Source organism: Meriones unguiculatus, chromosome X (assembly GCF_030254825.1).
Source record: "Meriones unguiculatus strain TT.TT164.6M chromosome X, Bangor_MerUng_6.1, whole genome shotgun sequence".
Classification (NCBI taxonomy): domain Eukaryota; kingdom Metazoa; phylum Chordata; class Mammalia; order Rodentia; family Muridae; genus Meriones; species Meriones unguiculatus.
In genome coordinates this window covers 61,430,932-61,454,081 of record NC_083369.1, presented here as the reverse complement: position 1 = coordinate 61,454,081, position 23,150 = coordinate 61,430,932, and the positions used below count along the sequence as shown (strand labels likewise).

The 23,150-nt window shown below is 36.0% G+C and overlaps 1 protein-coding gene and 1 non-coding gene across 2 annotated transcripts in view; both read right to left on the bottom strand.

Moving 5' to 3' along the window:
- The window catches only part of Il1rapl2 (interleukin 1 receptor accessory protein like 2), a 768,417-nt gene that overhangs the window by 71,842 nt on the left and 673,425 nt on the right, over positions 1-23,150 (bottom strand). The window lies entirely within an intron of this gene.
- On the bottom strand, positions 15,843-15,949 carry LOC132650290 (U6 spliceosomal RNA). The gene has a single exon (XR_009588657.1). It is a non-coding gene; the product is annotated as a U6 spliceosomal RNA (small nuclear RNA).

The window sequence follows — 23,150 nt, the reverse complement described above, 5'->3', positions numbered from 1 at the left end:
GTCAGGTGGATCCTCTATCCCTTTCTAAATTTTTGAGACAATGTCTCTTCTGAAGTGTGTCTTTTTTAGCTGGCAACTGAGTCCCAGGAATCTGCTTGTCACTAACTGCCAGCACTGGGATTACAATTGGACTATGCTGCCTTGGCCAGGTTTCTGTATAGATGAAGGTGATATGAATGCAGGTTGTCTTTCTTGTGTAGTAAGTAATTTACTCCATGAGCTACCTCCTCAGCTCTGTGATGTTTTATCTTGGTTTTCTACTTAAATCGACTAAGAAATGTCACAGGGATTAGTTAAACAGACCTCTGCTTATGTTCCCAGTGACATTGCTAAAGAAAACTAGATTACTGAGGCTTGAACCCTGTAATGATTAGAAATATGATTGCTAATGTGAAGTTTGGTGAAAGGTGGGTGGTGAAGCCTATTGGAATAAGTAGTACTGGTGATAAGTCTTTGAGCTCAAGCAGACCTGTGTCCCTTTGTGGATCTCCTTTTATTTATTCCCAGTCTGTCAAGAAACAAAGAAGTATTTTCTGTCACCATGTTTTCTGCCTAATGCATGGGGTCAAGCTACCAGGAACTGAACTTCACGAAAACATGAATCTAAATAAATCCTTCCTTCTTTAAATTGTTTTGTCCATTACTTGACATGACACAACCCTCACTCATGGAAAATAGACACTACTGGAAAATTTACTGTCTCTCTCCTAGATCCTAGACACTCTTCTTTCCCTAGCTTCAGATACTAAGACTTGCGTTTCTTGTTCTTAGAATCAAGGACAGCCATCAGCAGACTCAGGGACTCATGCAGCTCTAAGTTCTGCACTGAGAGCTACACTAGAAACTAGCTTCCTTACTTCTAAGATTTTAAAACTTGCTTGCTCTTTAGCTTACAAAAGCTTATTGTGGTCTGTCTCAATTTCCATAATTGTATGCATTAAGCCTCTTAAATTATCTATCATCACATTCTGCCTCTCTGGAATATCTTAATTGATAAACTAAAACTAAAAATTTTAATAACAAATAAATCTATAAAATATATTTTCCGGAAATCTCAGACTTGCCATATATTTCATATTCTTTATTTTGTTTAAAATGCTTGAATAATTCTATGCAAGGTTTTAGTACCTTGTTATGTATACTTTAGTTATAACATTTCTCATCATGTATACAGTTATTTATAATTTTGCTAGAATTAATTATGTTTTTTCTTTCAAATCAAAGAAGTATTGGAAAAATGATACATACAATGCAATACTGACATCTGATACATGAATCCCTCAATTGACAATTACATCATAGCATAAAATTTTCTTCATAAAATACACTTTGCCATGTTTAAAGCATTAGTTAAAACAGCTTCAAAAACGTTGCCATTTTGTGCTATATAAAGTTTCCATTCTACCTAAAATTTATCCATATCTTTCATGTTCTAATACCCCCTACTTCCTAAATCCAAATATCTTTCATCACTACACCTAGAAAATGGCTTTCTTTTAGGATCATTTTCAGAAAGGAACAGCTAAGAAGGAGTTAGAGTCCATTTGAATACAAAGTGGAGTACAAGAGACCCAATAGGTTGGACTTAGACACACACAAAAAGATATATTGACAAGTATTTATTTTATTATAATATTAACAGATGCCTTCTCAAGTTTTAGGTCCTGAACCTTTGGATTCTTTTGTAGTTGTCAAATATGTTAAGGTCAATAATCTACACAATATGATTGACACAAGTTAGAAACCGTATCTTTGAACAAATGTCTATCTGACAGTTGGTAAAAGTAGTCATAATATCTCAGGATCGTTTTGATTTGCATTTCCCTGATGGCTAATGAGGTTGAGCATTTCTTTAAGTGTTTCTCTGCCATTCAATATTCCTCTGTCGAGAATTCTCTGTTTAGCTCTGTTCCCCATTTTTTAATATGATTACTTGGTTTGCTGTTTTTCAGCTTTTTTAGTTTTTTGTATAAACTAGATATTAGTCCTCTGTCAGATAAAGGGTTAGTGAAGATTCTTTCCCAATCTGTAGGCAGTCGTTTCGTTTTGATGATGGTGTCCTTTGCTTTACAGAAGCTTTTCAGTTTCATGAGGTCCCATTTATTGATTGTTGCTCTTAGAGCCTGTGCAGTTGGAGTTCTGTTCAGAAGTTGTCTCCTGTGCCAATGAGTTCTAGGCTGTTCCCCACTTTTTCTTCTAACAGATTTAGAGTATCTGGTTTTATACTGAGGTCTTTGATCCACTTGGACTTTAGTTTTGTGCAGGGTGATAGATATAGATCTATTTTCATTTTTCTGCATGTGGACATCCAGTTGGACCAGCACCATTTGTTGAAGATGCTGTCTTTTTTCCATTGAATGGTTTTGGCTTCTTTGTAAAAAAGTGAGTATTTATAGGTGTGTGGGTTTATTTTTGGGTCTTCTATGCGGTTCCATTGATCCTCCTTTTTGTTTTTATGCCAATACCATGCAGTTTTTATTACTATTGCTCTGTAGTACAACTTGAGATCGGGAATGGAGATACCTCCAGATGATCTGTTGTTGTACAGGATTGTTTTGGAGATTCTGGGTTTTTTGTTTCTCCATATGAAGCTGAGAATCACCTTACACCCATCAGAATGGCCAAGATGAAAAACTCAAATGACAAAACATGCTGGAGATGTTGTGGAGAAAGGGGAACCCTCCTCCATTGCTGGTGGGAATGTAAACTGGTACAACCACTCTGGAAATCTATCTGGCACTTTCTAAGACAATTAGGAATAGTGCTTCCTCAAGACCCAGCTATACCACTGCTATGTCTATACCAAAAGTTTGCTCAAGTACACAAAAGGGATACTTGCTCAACCATGTTTATAGCAGCTTTATTTGTAATAGCCAGAACCTGGAAACAACCCAGATGTCCATCAACGGAGGAATGGGTACAGAAATTGTGGTATTTTTACACAATGGAATACTACTCAGCAATCAAAAAGGAGGAAATCATGACATTTGCAGGCAAATGGTGGGATCTAGAAAAGATCATTCTGAGTGAAATATCCCAGGAGGAGAAAGACAAACACGGTATATACTCACTTATATAAACCTATAAGATATGATGAACATAATGAAATCTATACACCTAAAAAAGATAATCAAGAGGGCAGACACGGGATAAGATGATCAATCCTCATTTAGAAAGACAGATGGGATGTGCATTGAACGTATGACAGGAGTCTACTGAGCGCATCTGAAAGACTCTAACTAGCAGTGTTTTCAAAGCAAAGACTCTTGACCAGAGCTTTGGCAGAGTACAGGGAATCATAAGAAAGAAGGGGAGTTAGTCTGATGGGGAAAGGATAAGAGCTACACAAGGACCAAATATATCTGGGCACAGGGTCTTTTCTGAGACTGACATTCAACCAAGGACCATGTATGGATATAACCTAGAACCTCTGCTCAGATGTAGCATGTGATAGCTCAGTAACTAATTGGTTTCCCAAAGTGAGGGGAACAAGGACTATTTCTAACAGTAACTCAATGACTGGCTCTTTGGCCTCCCCATCCCCAAGGGAGGAGCAGTCCTGTTAGGCCACAGAGGAGGGCTTTGCAGCCAGTCCTGAAGATACCTGATAAAACAGGATCAGATGAATGGGGAGGAGGTCCCCCCCTATCATTGGACTTGGAAAGGGGCACAGTGGAGATGAGGTAGGGTGGGAGGGACTGGGAAGGAATGAGGGAGCGGGACAAGGCTGGGATACAGAGTTAATAAAATGTAACTGATAAGAATAAAATAAATTCAAAAATATGTAGTCATAATAGAACGTACAGTGGACTAAGATTCAAGAAATTGTGACCTTATACTTAGATCTGTCTTGACTATTGCCCCTGAGCTGATGGCCTAACTTATGTTAAGCAATTTTTTACGTATGCAATGAGATTGGAAGATGGTGGTAGTTTGGGGGAGCTCAAAGAATGAAACTGCATATGATTGTGTTTAATGATCGCAAACATATTAGAATTTATCCCAGTGTCTTCCGCCTTCTCACACTTGATCTTGCATGGAAAATTCAATTTGAGGAGGTGTCTGATATGATCTTTTCGTTTGTTTGTTTATTATCATTAGTTACATTTTATTAACTCTGCATCCCCACTGCATCTCGCTTCCCCATCCCCTCCCAATCCCACCTTCCCTCCCTCAGCTTCTCCCTGCCCCTTTCCAAGTCCACGGATTGGGAGTACCTCCTCCCCTTTCGTCTGGCCCTGTTTTATCAGGTATCTTCAGGTCTGGCTGCAAAGTCCTCCTCTGTAGCCTAGCAGAACTGCTCCTCCCTTGGGGGGTGGGGAGTCAAAGAGCCTGCCATTGAGTTCCTGTCAGAGATAGTCCCTGTTCCCCTTACTTGAGGCAAATATATTTTCATTTTTACCATGTCAGTCTTGTTTTCTTTTATTTTTGAATGCCTGTGGGAAAAGATATTTTCAGCATTTTCTTTAAGATTGCATTTCGAATATGTATGGTTTACCTGAAAATACCCTAAGTTTTCTAAACTTAAATATGTTTTTTTTCTATACTTTTATGCCTTTCATTCTCATGACATTGAAGGTATTTAAGAAACAATAAATCAGACCACAGAAAAATGAATACACTTTGTTATTTTATTATTGTAATAAACTTTATTATTAGAGATTCTAATCACTGAAACTACCAGCATATTCAATTATAGATATATTGGTTATTGTTCTGGGATATGTTGAAAAACATATACTGAACTTTCTTTAAGTAATTTTTAGTATGTGGGTGCCCATGACTGGCATGATTTTAATGAAGACAATTATTGTAGTGTGTAGAAAAGGGGGCTCCTTGGAGTGGTCTATTAAAAATGACAGTATCTGTCCTTTCCCTTGACACTGCATCCAAAGCACTGGCCACCGAAGCAATTTATCTTGTAATTTTTTCTCTTCCCATCAGAAAGATCCTTGTTAAATAAACACAAGAGGCAGATATTTCACCAATTTATTTTGTATATTGCTGAGTAAATATCCTGAGGCCTTATGTTGATGACCCCAAACAGTAAAAATGTTCAAACATCATCTGCCACATTGGAAGGAGAGTTCCCAAGGGATCTTTTATCAAATCGTTATGTTTAGTATGTGTTAAGGAGTGGGTATTTCCTCTTCTAAGAGGCATGAAAAGGATCTCTGCATTGATGGGCAATTAATTTAAAACAGAATTTCTTTAGGTATCTCTGATACTTACCCTATGTGCCAAATTGTATGTAGAAATGGTATCTGTTAACTACTGCTTGTTTTGCCTCAAGACAGTTTGAAACTTATTCTGTCACTGTGTGTCTAATTAACAGAGATAGTCAATTCATATTTACATGTAAGCAGTCAGAAGACTACAAATTAAAAAAAAAAAACTTTGTCCATTGGTTCCTCAGTACTAAAATAGTAAGTTAAGTGAGTGTTTTCTTTTTTTTTTTTCTTGTTTGTTTTGAAAGTGGAGTACATGACATGGACTGGATTGATTCTCCTTTGCCTTAGTTTCTCTTCAATTTTTTTTTCTCAAAGAGCTCTCTGAGCACCAACTTTTGATAAGTTGACTTGAGGCCTTGAAAACTTAGAAACCATAACAAGCTTCATTATTCTTACAACTATTACTTTACCTGATTTTGTCTCAAAACATATTAAAGATAATGATGTGTTCAGGAGGAATGGTTCTAAAGTGTCAGCACAAATACTTATATCTCGCTCAATTGTCTTGGGCACTAGAGCCTAAGCAAACGATTCTCATCTCTTCTCCCCTCCTTTCCCCTTTTCCCTTTCCTTCAGCCCTCTTACCACTTATCTCTTCCTCCCCTGTCTTCTAAACTCTCCTCTTCTGGTTATTGAACCAGGGCAATCTTCCTACTGGGTCCCAAGCCCATTAAGCCTGTAGTTTTCAAATTTTGATTATGACATAAGAAAATTAAACTACAAAGAAGTTTCTAGTGACTGTAGTAGCAATAGGTTTTGTGTGCCTGTGGGGATATGTGGTGAATGGGTAAGTAGACGGGAAGAAAAGTTAGCAGTTGTAGAGTGATGGGATCAACATCTCATTATTACAAACTTGTCTGAATAGCAATGGTATACATCAGTAGTTTACTGATAAATATTTAACATTTGTTATCTTAGAAATAACTATGCATGTTTCATACACATTTCACTGTTAATAAAAGAGGAGAAACACAATTTACACATAATTATCAAAATAAATGTGATGTTCTATTTTGAGTGTTGTATGCTCAGTAGATTGCCATAGAATGTTTTCATTTATTTGTAGAATTATTATGTATAGAATCTTTGCAATGAAAAACTAGTGAAGAACAAATATGAGTATTGATCTATATCTTCATTGACATTAATGAGAAAGTTGAAAGTAAGACAACAAATTAACTTTAGAGCTTCACATATTTTTCAGTTATGTGACTGACATGCTTTGATGACATTGATGAGAGATTCTATTTTGCATTTCAGATCCATATAATTACTCCTTGAAGAGCTTTGAAAGTTCCCGAGATTGACTTAGCAGATATGAAAAAACTACAAGCAAGGGTAAAAACAGAAAAGGAATTCTCTTTTCTACACATCTTAATATCTTCCTCTACCAGGACTTTCTAAGAATTTCTCAAGTGCAACAACTCGATATTCAATATGGCTGTCCCCCATCTCTGAACTACAATTTTTATATAAACCACCATTTACCACCAGTGATATTTTCTGGGCCACATTTTTTCTACATTCTTTGATTTTAATATTGAAACACTGCTTAAACTCTTTTAACAACTTTCAAAATATTCTAATATCCTTACTTCATGAAATGGGTCTTTTTCTCATTTGTGTTAATAGAAGCACTCTCTTTGTAGCTAACATTTTTGTAAAGGTTTCTAATTTCATAACTTTGTATTCATCTGTGGTTGGGATTATTTTTGGTGAGCATCTTGGTTGCCCCGAATGATAAAGGGATTCCCTTAGAACACTTCCAAGCTTGCCTCTTCCAGTATCATTCTCTTGGAAAATATTTTTCTGGCTTTCTTTACTCTCAGGGTTGTTCACATATGAGATCTATGAGTCTTAATACTTATGCATGCTAAATATAGGCTTTCCAGATCCAATATTTCTTTTTTTAAAATATGCTTATATATATATATATATATATATATATATATATATATGAATATATATATGAGTGCTCTATCTGCATGTACACCTGCACACCAGAAGAGGGCATAAGATCTCAGTATAGATGGTTGGGAACCACAATGTTGTTGCTGGGAATCTAACTCAGGACCTCTGAGAGAGCAGACTGTACTCTTAACCTCTGAGCTATCTCTCCAGGTCCCCATTATTTCTTGAATGTTCCTGTCAATTCATAGTTATGGCTCTAGGATCAGTGTGAGCCTCCTGAAACAATGAGTGGATTTGTCTAGTATTGTATGTAGTTTATAGATCTCTAGGCATTGCAGGATATCTGAGCTTCTAGAGCCATACTTTTTAAAAATCATATTCAGAACTCTGAGACTCCTCAGGATCACATCTGGTTGTGATGTCTGCTGGAGATACTCCCTTTCCCTGGTTTGAGTCACCTTTTCTTTCCCCAAAACTCACTCTTGCCTTCCTTGCTTTCAAAGTTAAAGTACACATAAACTGTTGCTTTTACAGTCGACCTTTTCAGTGAATGCAACAAAATACTTGTCTTTAGCATACCAATAAAGCCTATTACATTGAGTTGATGTCTGAATATCTACCATAGGAATCTGTAAATTGTGTAACATCAGTCAGAATGACTTTAATTTTATTTCTTTCATTCTCAGGAAGTTGTTAACATTTTCTTGTCCTTACTGCTCCCATAAACCAGAGATCATCCTTTCTTCTCTGGGATCACACTTAGATTTGACTTTTACGAGATAAGATGAAAAGGGGAGAGGATAGTCATGATGTCAAGATAAAAGCTATTCAATTTCCTGCTGTGCTTTATGTACTCAAGTTTGTCTATTTCAAGAGGCTTATTCATCTCCCAAGAAGGAAATCTAGAATCAGGGCATACATCTCTTATGAACACTGGTGAGAGTGTCCTGAACTACATGCTATAGTGTAATCAGTTAATGTCAAGACATACAGAGCATGGAGGGATACTACCTTCAGCTGTAAGATATATTTAAGAATTCTGTTACTTTAAATGTCACTTTCTGTGTGTAATCAACTCTGTTCTACTTCAGGGGGAGATTAAGGGTGTATTTATTATTTGTAAATAGGGAATGCCTCATTCAAAATGTCTTATAGTTCATGCCATCTTTTGACTGTATTAAGAAGGCAAATGATGCCTATAGATATAGCTCAGCTTGAGAATTCCTCCTTAGCATATGCAAGGACCTAGATTCTAGTACCAACAATGCAAAAAGTTAAACCAGTAGTAAATTAAATGTTTAAGAAAAGAAAAAAAAATCCAAGGATGTTGTAAGGATCTATGAGGGTTTCTTTGCTGAAACTGTATCATGACCTAGATTCTAGTACCAACAATTAAAAAGTTAAACCAGTAGTAAATTACATGTTTAAGAAAGGAAAGAAAATCCAAGGGTGTTGTAAAGATCTTTGAGGGTTCCTTTGCTGAAATTGTCTTATTTTGATATTGAATTTATATTTCTTTCTCCTCCTCTGCATGTATATGTACATGTATGTGCATGTGAGTGTATAGGCTTAGGCCCGATCCCCATGCCGCCATATTTTATTTTTTTCCTTCACATTGACTTTTAATTCCTTACATTAGCCTTTCCTATCATTCATCCCACAGGTTAAATATCTACTTAAAACCAGAAGTACACTGTTGAAAACATCTGTGTCTTTGCTTACTCTGAGATTATAGTCTCAAATCAACTGAATGAGTTATTAAGGTTTATAAACAAGGCCATAAAGAAATTGACTGGCTTTGAACCAGAAGAACCCATCACTTATAATTCATTTATTAGAATATGTAGCAGTGTTTAATAGACTGGGACACAATTGCCTTAGAGTTAGTATGCACCTAGAAAAGAAAGGAGCTTCTTACTACCACGATGTTCTTATGCAGTCTTTATTCTAAGTCTTTTTCTTTCTCAAAGAGGGGTCTTTTTACTCAAAACTTTTTAAATTTAAATTAGATACTGAAGTCATTAAGTTATGTTTTTAATTACATTTGATAGTGAGTATAACTAAAGTAAAAAAAAAATGCATTTTTTTACCTAGGTCCAAAGGTAGATGAAAAGTGAATGAAATAGTGAGACATTTAATTTTAAGGTAGATTAAAAATGAATGAAATAATGATACATTTAATTTTGATGTCCGAGATGTTTAAAACTTCAGAAAACACTGGTGTTTAATACCCAGGAAACATTAAGACTTCATGGTAAATAGTAACATCAATCAACCTAGGAATGAAGAAGACTTGGAAAAATACATTGATACATTTGGATAAGAATAATTTTTAAGAATAGAAAGAGAGATGTCAGGTAGAAAAAGAGTAGGAAGGGGTACAAAGAACAAAAACAAATGGTGAGTACCTTAAACATTTTCTCTCTCTCTCTTATTCACTCTCTCTTATTCTCTCTCTCTCTCTGTGTGTGTGTGTGTGTGTGTTCAATAACTCTTTTTTGAGGATGCAAAGAACAAGGGAATGGTCCTTGCCTATACTATTGAGAAGTAGTACAGCATAGGCTTCAAAGAAAGATAAAAAAGAACGTTTTCAACAATTAGTGATGGCTTAAACTTGATCTACAAATTCAAGTCATCACTAATGGCTTGTGGTAAATGGTGTGATGGTTCATTGTGGTAAATGGTGTGATGTCTAGTAGAGGATGAAGTGTTTTGAGTTAACAGAAATTGTCTTGATGAATTGCCATAAAGTCTCAATAATAGTTTCTATTGTTATATTTTGTTCCTGTGGTGACTGACTAGAACCTCCATTTTAACTACTCATCATTCTTGTAAGTTTGCTTAGCTTTTTTTTCCCCTTATTTATCCAGTCAGGGCAAAGACCTATGGGCTCAGTAAATATCTTAGTTCTCTCAGTCATGTTTGACATCCAAAGACTAGGTAGAAGCCAGGCAGAAGCCTATTATGAAAATGGCAGTGGTATCAGAACACTAAATTAGTGGTGTCTGCCTTCCTACCATGTTGCTGTTTTTGTTTTGTTTTATAGATTCACTCTGCCAATAAGCTTCAATTGTTTTCATCTAAAAAGTGATAGGGTCAATTAAAAAAAATCTCTAAACATTCTTCCAAATCTAATCTTTTCACATGTTTAGCAACTGTACTAGAAGGACACATTTTACCCCTCTAGAGAAAGCACTTGCTGACTATTTGAACAAAAGTATGGAGATAAAAGATTCTGTACCTAGGATAGGTATTAGCTTTAGCTCCAAAGACCATGGCCATGTGTTTTGTTTTGCTTGCCTGCTGTCTCTACACTCTCAGTTCCTCTATGTTCTCTAATCTCCAACTGTTTATTTCTGAGTGGGCTTCCTGCCTATGAAACCTACTTTACCTTGAACCTTGTTCCTTTCTAGCCCCTGGTTCTGTGCTGCTTATATTGGCTCAGATGATCTTGGCTTATGGCCTGATTTCCTTGACCCAGTACTCTCCATATCTCAACTTGACAAAAGGGTTTTGAAAAACTCTCTAGGGGGAAAGACAATGTTCTTGGCTATTAACTTACTACATCAGTAAGTCCAACACATTCTCAGCAAAATGAGATGTCAGGAGAGTTGAATTGAGCAAATCCTTTGTGTGTGTACATACAAGAGGATGTATAGTTGCAAAAAAAATTCATTTGGATGGAATTATTAGTCCAACATTAAATGCACATTATTTTCTGCATCATGCTAAGTAGAAGGAAAAAATAGACAACTTCACTTGCTTTGGGGTAAAATGATTTCAATTTTTAAAATTTCTGTATTGACTTAGATATCTAGGTTTGTAGCATAGTCAGCCTATATAGAACACTGGATCACCATTGCTTTTTCTGAAAGAAGTTGCCTTTTTCATTTGAAAACATTTGATTGGTAACAGAAATATTTTTTTTTTTTTTTTTTTTTTTTGCTGTTTACCCTCTGCATCATCAAAAGTTGTTTTGAATCCCATTCTGATAAGATCATAATTTCTGGTACTACAAACAAATTGATAGTCAAATCCTGCTGTGCAAGTTTAGGAGAGAAATGCATCAACACAACTACTGCATTTCTCACTGTGTTTCTAAAGACTGATCCAGAGATTATATGGAGGCTGAAAGAAAATACTGGTATGTGTGTGTGTGTGTGTGTGTTTCTATACTTTATGGTATGATCTAAACTGTGACTATGAAAACCCTCAAAGAATCTTCAAAAAGATGTGCCAAGATCTTAACATGGTACCCTTCACTTTGATGCATCTCATTTACTGTCTGTTATCACTGAAAAATAATGCTTAAGATAATCCCACAAAGATTTTTTTTTCTTTTAGAAAATGAAATTATCAAAGTTTAATGCCTAGTTGAAGTTGAGAAGATGAAATATAAAGCTATCCACAGACAACTGATTATATTTCGGTGGGTTTGTTGATTTTGTGATGTTCTGTAATGGTTCTTTTGGTCTCTGAATTTCCCCTCACCATAAACACTTCTGGTCTCACTATCCAGTGTGCTGGAATTAGGAGCCTGCTTGATTGACATTACTTCACCCCTTATTAATGCCAACTTAAATCTGAAGATGCCAAGATATACCTCAAATTTCACACATAATATAAAATGAACTTCTATCTCTCCCAGCATACACTCCCTTCTTTCTTTTTCCTACACCCTGTTTTCATATGGCCATTGGGAGATTGCTGTTCTTTGGTGACAGAAGGCTATGTGAACAGCAAAGGGGGGTTTGAAGTTGGTTATAAATTATATTACCATATAGAAGAATCTACTTTCTATTTATGCCCCTGCTAGAGAGCATTGTTATGAAAAGAAATAAAGACTCATCATTCTTTACAGGACAACCAGGAGTTCATTATGTATTTAACTAATTTTTTGTAACTTCTGTGATGAATTCCATTGGCTAGTATTCATTGTGTGCAAGACCCTTTCCTAGTTGATCATTAGTTCTAATTTTTTAAAAAATAGTCATCTATGTTTCCAAGAATTTTGGTGTCACTAAGAACCCTTTATCAAAGATAGTTTTACGATATTTGGCTTTATTTTCATATATGTGGGTAAAATCTTTAGAACTTTTCACAAGTATCCTTGGGACAGGACCATGCTTTGTATTGCTCCCTAGGCCCCATAGTGAGAATGTTGTACAAGTAGTCTATCAGGGGTAATATAGTTTGGGAAAATTTTTTCTTAGAGTGGATTGTGTCTGTTGCACCCTCCTCTCCATTTGACAGGAGCCAATAGCAACCTCAACATTCTTTCACTCTGGCCCATTCTCTTCAGAGTCTTTCATTAACTGTCAGTAGTCAAAAGCCTGATTAAAAGCAAGTTTTCCAGAAACAGTTCTTAAGTTAAACAGACACTTAACATGAGTTTCCTTAAATACTGCACTCAAAAAAATGAAGTCTCTTTCCTCATACATTTGGGCTCGAACCTGGTCAAGGTGTACATGAATTGGCTCTCTGCCTTATCTTCATGACCACCTAATAGAAAGGTATTCAAAATGTCAAAGCCAAGTGGACTAATAAGGCAACTGTACATGAAGAAATGGGCAAATCTTTTGGAGGAAATATTTCCATTAAAAATGACAAATAACTTCTGAAAATAAGGGTCCAGATAGTAACACAAAAGTCCCAGTGTGACTGTGCTGATACTCTTTTTTAAAATCAATTTTATGTATTTTATTAGCTATATCTCTATCTATCTATCTATCTATCTGCCATCAAAGCTTTAAATTTAGAACAATTTTTTGTTCTAAATACAAAAATACTTTATATTTGTATAAAGCATTATTTTGAATGCTTTTTTTCTTTTTCTGTATTTATTTATTTATTACAGTTTATTCATTTTGTATCCCTGTTTGCAGCCTCCTCCCCCTTCTCCTCCCAGCCATACCCACCCTCTTTGTCTTCTTCTCCTATGCACTTTCCTTAGTCCACTGATAGGTGAGGTGCTCCTCCCCTTTTATCTGACCCTAGCCTATCTGTTCTCATCAGGACTCAATGCATTATCTTCCTCTGTGGCCTGGTAAGGCTCCACCCCTCAGGAGGAGGTGATCAAAAGAGCCTACCATGGAGTTCATGCCAGAGACAACTCCTGTGCCCTTTACTAGGTAACCCACCTGGAAATTGAGCAGTCTATTGGCTTCCTCTGAGTAGGTGTTCTAGGTCCTCTCTATGCAAGGCCCTTGGTTGGAGTATCTGTCCCTGCAGGTGCCGGGGCCAGCCGGGCAGAGTCGAACGGTTCTTGAATTGGGTGTGAGGATTAAAATTAATAAAATAAACACACAGCACACAGGAAACTTTTTAAAGGTCCAGACTCGACAGCCATAGCAAAAGGCAGACTGCTGCAGCAAGCAGTGCCAGCAGCCAGTCTCAAGTCTCTGCCTGCCTCCTCTGCCTCCAGCCTTCTGACCACTTTATTTTTTGAGTAGTTACTTTTTGCCAGTAAAACATCTCAGAACAATAGGTTAATTTGCACAAGGAGCCTGAGGAAGAGGTGTAACCCTCACAAGCTATCCCACCTGTTGTCACAAACAAAAGGAGATGGACTTGCAAGTTCTTCTCTGCCATTAGTAAAGGCCTGCTAAAAGCCATCTCTCTATCAAAGCAGGCCGCTGAGTCACGGCTCCTGACATGCAGGTCACCCCTGGGCCGAGGTTTTTTGGCTCTGTTGTGGAGTTCCTGTCCCCTCCAGGTTTTTCTATCTTCCTTTTCTTCAAGGCACTTGTGCTACTGCCTTTGGCTAGAACACAAAGAACAGAACCCAGAGCATGAATATTTTCCACAGGAAGCTCATTGTGAAGGAAGGGAAAGGCTGAAGCCTTGGTTCCAGAGAGAGAAGGAACTTGTCTCCCTGGAAGAGGATTCACATAGTTTTGATAACATATGTATATTTCTAAGCTTTTGTTTAAATGGTAACACTGATACAGGAAGGCAAAGAAGAAAAAAAAGCAGGAGTCTTTTATCTGGTTTTTAAATAAATTAATTTCCTTTCAGCAATTTATTTCCCAAATCTGTTAAAATATAGCAGTTTTATAAATCTGAATGCCCTGGGACACCAGTCTGGTTTTTGTTTGCTGTTTTCTTTTCCTTTGCTTTTTCCTTTTTTTTTTAATGTTTATTCATTTTTATTTTTTTTAATATTAGTTACAGTTTGTTAACTTTGTGTCCCTGCTGTGTCCCCCTCCCTCATTCCCTCCTAATCCCACCCTCCCTCCCTCATCTTCTCCCTGCTCCTTCTTTAATTTTTTTCCCAGTTGTTTATTTTTATTATATAGCAGAGATAATGAACATATTAAAAAGAAAAACTAATTTTATACCAACACCATTCAGAAAGTAGAAATCACCTTCTCATAAAGCTGTGGCTCCTTTCCCTTTAACCTAAGTTTAGTTCAAGGAAGACGTTTATACAATTATGTAATTAACGTTAGCCTATACATAGTAATTAAATCATTCAAAGCCTCAATATAGTAGCTAATTTTTTGAAAATGACTTTTTAACACAACCTACTTTGCAAAGTAAAAAATATTTTATGTGCTATTACCAACTATCTTCTTTGAAAATTCCTCTATGTGAGTATCAGAACATATTTATTTCTCTTTATTTTCATTTTCTATTTTTGTGTATACCTTAGAAAAGTAAAAATCACATATAAACATTGTCAACTATTATGTTTCTAAACTCAAGATAACAGATTACAACCTAAGTATTTAATTTCTACACTGACTAACCTTTAAAACTCAAAAAATTGCTTCCCATGTAATTTTAAAACTGCACTATAAAATGCTTATTTATGCGTGGCAACATGTAAAGGATAAAATGTATAAAACCTGAATGTAAAAGGTGGCCTGGCTCTATACATAGAAAAATAGGTGCAGTCTGACTCCAAATGTAGCCTGGCATTATCTAAAGTCTGATGAGAAGGCTCAAAGCACAGCCAGATGACCAGACTATAAAGACCCGAAGCAATGGGCTGGCCAAGGGCTTACCAGGCCCATGATGATTACCAGGCAGAACTGCTGGCACAAAACACGTGCCAGAAATGAAGAGTCACAAATGGGAAGGCAGTCTCCTAACAGTACACACTGCTGTACTCTTAATTCAATTACATCCATAAGCACAAAGTGTTAATGTGTCACTTAACTCAACATCTTTGGTTTTCAAAGAAATATACTTTAAAGAATAAAAATACATCAATCTGCACTAAGTCATACTCATGCTAAATAAAGTTTACTTAACAGCTGAAGGTCAACATTCCAAGTGTGTAGAACTATCTTCAGAGAACATGGAATGTAACAATGCTTAGTTCAGCTTAGATATCATCAATGTCTTCATCATCATCTCCAATATCATCAAACTGGATTTCATCATCATCCCCAGTACCAAACATGTCTGTTTCGTTGATTTTAGCATGTTCTGGAAGTTCTCCATATGCCTTCAGACTTCTTGCTTCATCTGCATTATACTTTAAGATTACATCAGCTTTGTTATCTTGATAGTCTCATAGACCAATCAATATAATGTCTGAGGTATTTATCCAAACCTTTTTTCTCAACTTTTCTCTGATGTGGCATAGCCTCTTCACACCATCAAAACACATTGCTTCCAACCGTCCATTTCCCAGCATTTTGATCACCTGCGCATATTCTTGCCCATCCTCTTTAAACACCAACTCTCTTTAAAAATATTGAACGCTTCACGAATTTGCGTGTCATCCTTGCGCAGGGGCCATGCTAATCTTCTCTGTATCGTTCCAATTTTAGTATATGTGCTGCCGAAGCGAGCACTCCTTCTTTAATTTTAAATTGAATGTCAAAGTCATACAACTATGACTTTCTTTTTTTTTTATTTTTTATTTTTTTTATCAGTTACATTTTATTAACTCTGTATCCCAGCCGTGTCCCGATCCCTCATTCCCTCCCAGTCCCTCCCTCCCTCCCTCATCTCCACCGTGCCCCTTTCCAAGTCCACTGATAGGGGGACCTCCTCCCCATTCATCTGATCCTGTTTTATCAGGTATCTTCAGGACTGGCTGCAAAGCCCTCCTCTGTGGCCTAACAGGACTGCTCCTCCCTTCGGGGGTGGGGAGACCAAAGAGCCAGTCATTGAGTTCCTGTTAGAAATAGTCCCTGTTCCCCTCACTTTGGGAAACCAATTGGTTACTGAGCTACCACAGGCTACATCTGAGTGGAGGTTCTAGGTTATATCCATACATGGTCCTTGGTTGAATGTCAGTCTCAGAAAAGACCCTGTGCCCAGATATATTTGGTCCTTGTGGAGCTCCTATCCTTTCCCCATCAGACTAACTCCCTTCTTTCTTATGATTCCCTGTACTCTGCCAAAGCTCTGGTCATGAGTCTTTGCTTTGAAAACACTGCTAGTTAGAGTCTTTCAGATGCGCTCAGTAGACTCCTGTCATACGTTCAATGCACATCCCGTCTGTCTTTCTAAATGAGGATTGATCATCTTACCCCATGTCCCCTCAATTGATTATCTTTTTTAGGTGTATAGATTTCATTATGTTTATCATATCTTATAGGTCTATATAAGTGAGTATATCCCATGTTTGTCTTTTTCCTTCTGGGATATATGACTTTCATTTCATTTTCAAGTTCAGACACAGAGCTCCCTCAGACTAAAGAGTTTGTTTTCTGCAATCTTCTAGAGTAGTAAACATGGTGCTAGATATATTAGCTGAGTAGAACATGTCTAGTTTATTGAAGTTCTAAAACACAAAAGCATGAATAAATGGAGATATGCTTATTTTAATTAAATCTTATTTACTAATGCCTTTTTTGGTTAGCATAAAAGTAATGGGTTTTCAACCCAGATGTCCATCAACGGTGGAATGGGTACAGAAATTGTGGTATTTTTATACAATGGAATACTACTCAGCAATCAAAAAGGAGGAAATCATGAAATTTGCAGGCAAATGGTGGGATCTAGAAAAGATCATTCTGAGTGAAATATCCCAGAAGGAGAAAGACAAACACGGGATATACTCACTTATATAGACCTATAAGATATGATAAACATAATGAAATCTATACACCTAAAAAAGATAATCAATTGAGCAGACATGGGGTAAGATGATCAATCCTCATTTAGAAAGACAGATGGGATGTGCATTGAACGTATGACAGGAGTCTACTGAGCGCATCTGAAAGACTCTAACTAGCAGTGTTTTCAAAGCAAAGACTCATGACCAAACCTTTGGCAGAGTACAGGGAATCATAAGAAAGAAGGGGAGTTAGTCTGATGGGGAAAGGATAGGAGCTCCACAAGGACCAAATATATCTGGGCACAGGGTCTTTTCTGAGACTGACATTCAACCAAGGACCATGTATGGATATAACCTAGAACCTCCACTCAGATGTAGCCTGTGGTAGCTCAGTAACCAATTGGTTTCCCAAAGTGAGGGGAACAGGGACTATTTCTAACAGGAACTCGATGACTGGCTCTTTGGTCTCCCCACCCCCGAAGGGAGGAGCAGTCCTGTTAGGCCACAGAGGAGGGCTTTGCAGCCAGTCCTGAAGATACCTGATAAAACAGGATCAGATGAATGGGGAGGAGGTCCCCCCCATCAGTGGACTTGGAAAGGGGCACGGTGGAGATGAGGGAGGGAGGGAGGGAGGGACTGGGAGGGAATGAGGGATCGGGACACGGGTGGGATACAGAGTTAATAAAATGTAACTGATAAAAAAAAATAATGGGTTTTATAATAATACTTTCATGCATATTTTCCACACTTACTTATTTTTTGATTAATTATTTAGAGACAGAGTCTCTCTATATAGCCTTGGCTGTCCTGAAACTCACTATGTAGACCAGGCTGGCCTCAAACTCACACAGAGAGGTCTATTTCTCCCTTGTAGTATTTGGAATAAAGTCATGAGCTACCACACTCAGTTTCATATTTATGTTTTTAATGCATATTTTGCTCATGGATCTATGTTCAATTTCCTATTATCAATTCATTAGGCTCTGAAGGAAAAGAATACTACTAGCTATCTGTTTTACACTGTAGTACATTTTCCAAGCTTTCTTGTCCCTAATACTTACCCCAACATTTCCCTTTCTTGCCTACCAATGTCTAGTCTTAGGCCTCTCTAACTCTGCAAAGAATATCCTTCCTGTATTATTTATAAAGACAAGAGTTGGATTCCAACTGAAATATCCCATTGTACTTAGCAGCTTCTCTTTCTCAATAAGCATTTTCTTAGAACATCTTATTTCTTCTTTCTATAGTTCATTTTCCACATTTCTTCCTTTGATCTACATTGTTTCTCTGTACAAAAATGCATGCATCATTCTAGATGTTGTGTTTTACATTTCAAGACTATCTGATAAAGTTACCCAAAGATACTGGAAAGGAAAGTGTTCACTGCTGAAACCCGTGAATTACATATTTGAGTATGATTGGACCTTGTGTTCATAGTTGTTCTTTTTGTCCTTAAAGATTTTTAAATTAGTCAAACTGATGTGGACACTAATTGCATTTTTTTTGTCTGTTCACTAACAAAAGCAGTGCAGTAACTTAGCAGTTACAGGAAAGTAAAGTACATTTAATCCCTAAATAATTGTCAATTCTGCTGATTTTCTCTGGCTTGCATGCATACAGAAACACACATTTATGCTGTTTCACCTGTATGTCCATTGTTTATGTGTTTTTAATTTTGTTGTTTAATAATTTCACAGATGTATATAATGTGTTTTGATCACATCTACTCCTCATTTCTTCCCCAACAATTCATCCCCTAACCCCTCAACACATTTACCTCTTTATTTCATGTGTTTTTTTTTTTTTTTACATATTTTTCATTTCTCTCTATATTTATCTTCTGTCTTTCAAGGTAGCTACATAGCTATCTGTTTACCTCAGTTCATTTCTACCAGTTTTCTGTTTATTTCACTTTTGGAATAGCATGGTGCTTTCTCTGTAAGTTAATTTTAGCTCTCTCTGGCCCATTCTCTGCACACTGTGTACGTGCACATTGGAGTGTGCATGCACGTCAGTAATTGTCTTCACCATGACCTATTGATCAAAGTGATAACCTGCTATGTACATACCTCTGTTGGTGATCTGAAGATAGGGTAAGAGAGAGCGTCACAAGAAACAGGTCAGAAGGAAAAAATTTCCCAGAGAACTAGCACTTATTTTTATGGTATAGAATAAAACCCTAACACTAAAAATAAGAATGAAGATTACTAAGGTAAAAAAGTAGGTAGTATGGGTATAATATTACATATCATTTTAATATTGAAACACTCAAAATATTATTTTAAATTCTTTATAGCAAATATTTTCATATAAACATGTATTTAGTGACCAAAGCTTCCCATATACTTGTTAAAAATCTACTGTGAAAACAAGTCAGCATATATATATTTTTACAAATACTAAATTAATTTTAAAATTTTAATGGTATATATTCATTGTTCATAGTTATAAGTTTCCAAAAGACATTTTCACTTAAGGATATAGAATATGTTTACTACTTTTACCCCTTGTATGTATATTTCTTCTTTGCCCCTGTCATTATTCAACTACATTCCCTCAAACAGGTTCTATTCTATACTCATGTTGTGTTTGTATATAAAAATACTCCTATGTATCTGTAGAAAATGTATGATCTACCAATAAAAATAAATACAATATTAGTCTTCCTGAGTCTGACACATTTCATGTAACATGATGATATCCATTTTCCTCTAGTTCCCTGAAATGGCATGATTTTATTTTTTTTAGTGGCTAAATAAAACTCACTTGTCCATGTATGTGTATACATGCTCTAGGTTTTTATAATTTCCCTTCCTGATAGATGTCTAAGATGATTTTATAGCTTTGCTACTGTGAGCAGAGTAGTGATACATATAGGCATCCATTTATTATCTCTGAAATAGCCTAATGAGAGTCCTTTGGGTGTATACTCAAGAATAATATATGAGTGGGTAATACAGCACTTCCAATTTATTCTTTTGAGTAAACTCCATACTAATTTACATATGTGATCAACTAATTATAATCTCACTACATTTGAGTTGATGGGAAATTGTTTGATTATAATTTTTTTTCTCAAATACTTAGACAGCCTGGTAAAACTTTTTTTTTTTCTTTTTGTTAAAGAATAGCGAAAATAAACCCATTAGCAGATTTCACAATTAATTCTATAGTTAATATATGCTAACCTTTGCAATGATTAATAGCATATTTTCCATAGGTGAGGTCCTATGTAAAACTTCATCTGTTATGCATATTTGAAAGAGATACAGTCCGAGGCCTTTAAATTTCTTTACATGAGGTTGGCTAGATGACTCAATGAATAAAGGTGATTGCTGAGTCTCATGACCTGAGTTTTATTACTGGAATCCACACAGTAGACAGAAAGAAGTAGTTCCTCCAACTTGTCCTTTAAACTCAACACACACAAACAATTGCATGTGTGAGGCCACACAGATAAATAACTAATTGTAATTTAAAAGTGAGATACAAAGTCAATAAATTGTAATACATAAAAAAATAAAAAGAATACAGTACATGATTTATATTTTAACTATTCAGGATTAGCCTATGTATTGAACTTAATATGAGATGGTAAAGCTAGACAGCTTATCATTACAAAAAAAATAGTATACATTTGATTCCCACTGATACTACTTTTGGAGAATAATGGATGTGTTTTAAAGTAAGAGACAGTATTTTCATATCTGTCTCAACTAGGCTAAAATGAGACTTTGAGAGCATCATGTTTCACCTTCTAACTCTAGATCAAAAGTGGCAAAGGAAGTGAAGCAATTAAAATGACTCCTCTAATAAACTGTTGGAAAAGTTTACAACACACTCCCAGGAACTTATCTCTAACTTTATTTTTTTTCCCATATAGAAGCCACTTCTGGCCCATACCCAAAAGCCACTCACACATCCTCCTGATGACAGGATTTATATTTTTCTTTCTTTTTAGTAATTCCTTTCTTTCAATTTATTCTCCATGTTTTGACTAGTTTTGTGTTCTGTAAGTATGGAGATATTCATGATACATCGCTACTTGAAAATGTGGATAGTTTCCAAAATCTAATTATTCAAGGGGTTTTAATGGTGGTGGGGGCTGGGCAGGGATTTTATCATAGTGGAAACATTTGGTAATATGTGGAGACATCTTTTTTTGTCACAATTGAAGAAGAGTACATTATTGGTATCTATTGGATGTGCTACTAAATATCTTATAGTGCACAGAAAAGATTTATCTAGCCTCCAATATCAGTAGCACTATTTCAGAACTTGTGTTTTTTGCTATAAACTTTCTTTCAGTACATTATTTTCTAAGATTTTCCCACACTTAGAAAATTGGACTGCTTCCACATTTTCCCATTTCCCTGATTTGTCTTACTTGGGAAGGTTTTCCTTATCTGTATACATTCTTCCTCTGTGTTAAAAACTGTACTGTATTTGATATTCATAAAAATCTTCTTTGATCCTTATAACCAGATCATGATTGTTTTCCTAGAAATTTGCATGTAGGCAGATTTTTTAAGTTTATATATTGTTTTGGAAAATCAATATATATATATAAATATATATATATAAAATCAATATATCACTGTTGGATTCATAAGCCGTTGTGTATAAATAAATTCTATGATTGGAATCCAATATGTTAGAACTTAGTCAATTTTTAACATGTTTTACTTTTGACATGCCATTGCATCTTACTGGGTCTCATATTTTTCATCACTGAGATGGAACTAAAATACCCACTCTCTAAATTTTTTTCAGTGGAAAAAGTATGATGATCTCTATGAAAGTATTCTGTAAGTGTTAAAAGGCTATGCTAACGTGAGGGGTGTTATTTTTACTACAAGGGAAGCTAGCCCTTGAAAGATAGGTAAAAGTCCCATTTAACCACATGTGGAGAATATATAATATCTTTGACCATGCTGCAATTTTTCTGCCTGACATTGTATGAGAACAGGACATATACTTCAGTATAATATATTGATAAGGAATGCAGTATGTTCTTTACATTTTGCATCTACCCTGCATGTTGAGAAGGAAAATACTCCCTTTCTCTGTAAAAGAAAAAGAACAAGGGACTACACCAGCCAATTATTCACAACAAGGATGCCAGAAGTGATAGGAGAGTTGCAAACATTCTTTTCAGTGTTCAAAAGTCATCTAGCTCATGAAGAATATTCATTTACTTCCAGTTCCCTATAAGAGCACTTGTGGAAATGTCCTTCCTCCCCATCTCAAAAAATCCTTCAAAATGAAGCTGCTCTTTGGTAGCCAACGTTTAGGGATCAACTACATCAGAACTATTAAGGATAAGTCCAACTTTGTTTTTAAGTAACGATGGGTCAAATTTGTAGAATTCTCACTCTTTACATTTTACATAATATGTAGAAATAAAGGCTAGGTAAGAGGTCTTGAAGCCTGTATAAATATACAGATATTTTACACTAGAGGTCACTCTTGCAATCTAAGAATAATATCTGGAAAATAAGAAAACAGCAAAACAAAACAAAAGTAAACAAACATCAACAACATCTACTAACATATGCGACAAAGGTGTGAAGATTATCAGTACAGGGCTTACTTTTGTTTGAAAACTTAAAAATGAAATGAATTTGTATTGGGATGAACAGTTGTTAGAGAAAAAGAGAGAGACAGAGAGAGGGGGAGAGAGAGAGGTTTGCCTCTTCCCTTTTACATACAAAGCAAAACATGGTGGCTAATATCTGTTCTCTGCAAGACTCTCTATTTTGAGAACTTGAAAAAAATATATGTAAGCACTGGCCAACAGTAAAGGAGCAGCAAGTGTACACTCAGAGTGTTGACCCAAAATACATAAAGGAAGGCCATGTTAAAATAAGTAAGCCTCCTCAGGATTGCATCTCACTCATGCTATAACCCTTGTAGGTCAAAGAAGAGCCAGGCTTGCAAGAGAATTGATTCCCCTCCTTCATCTAATAGAGTGGGGAAAATACAGG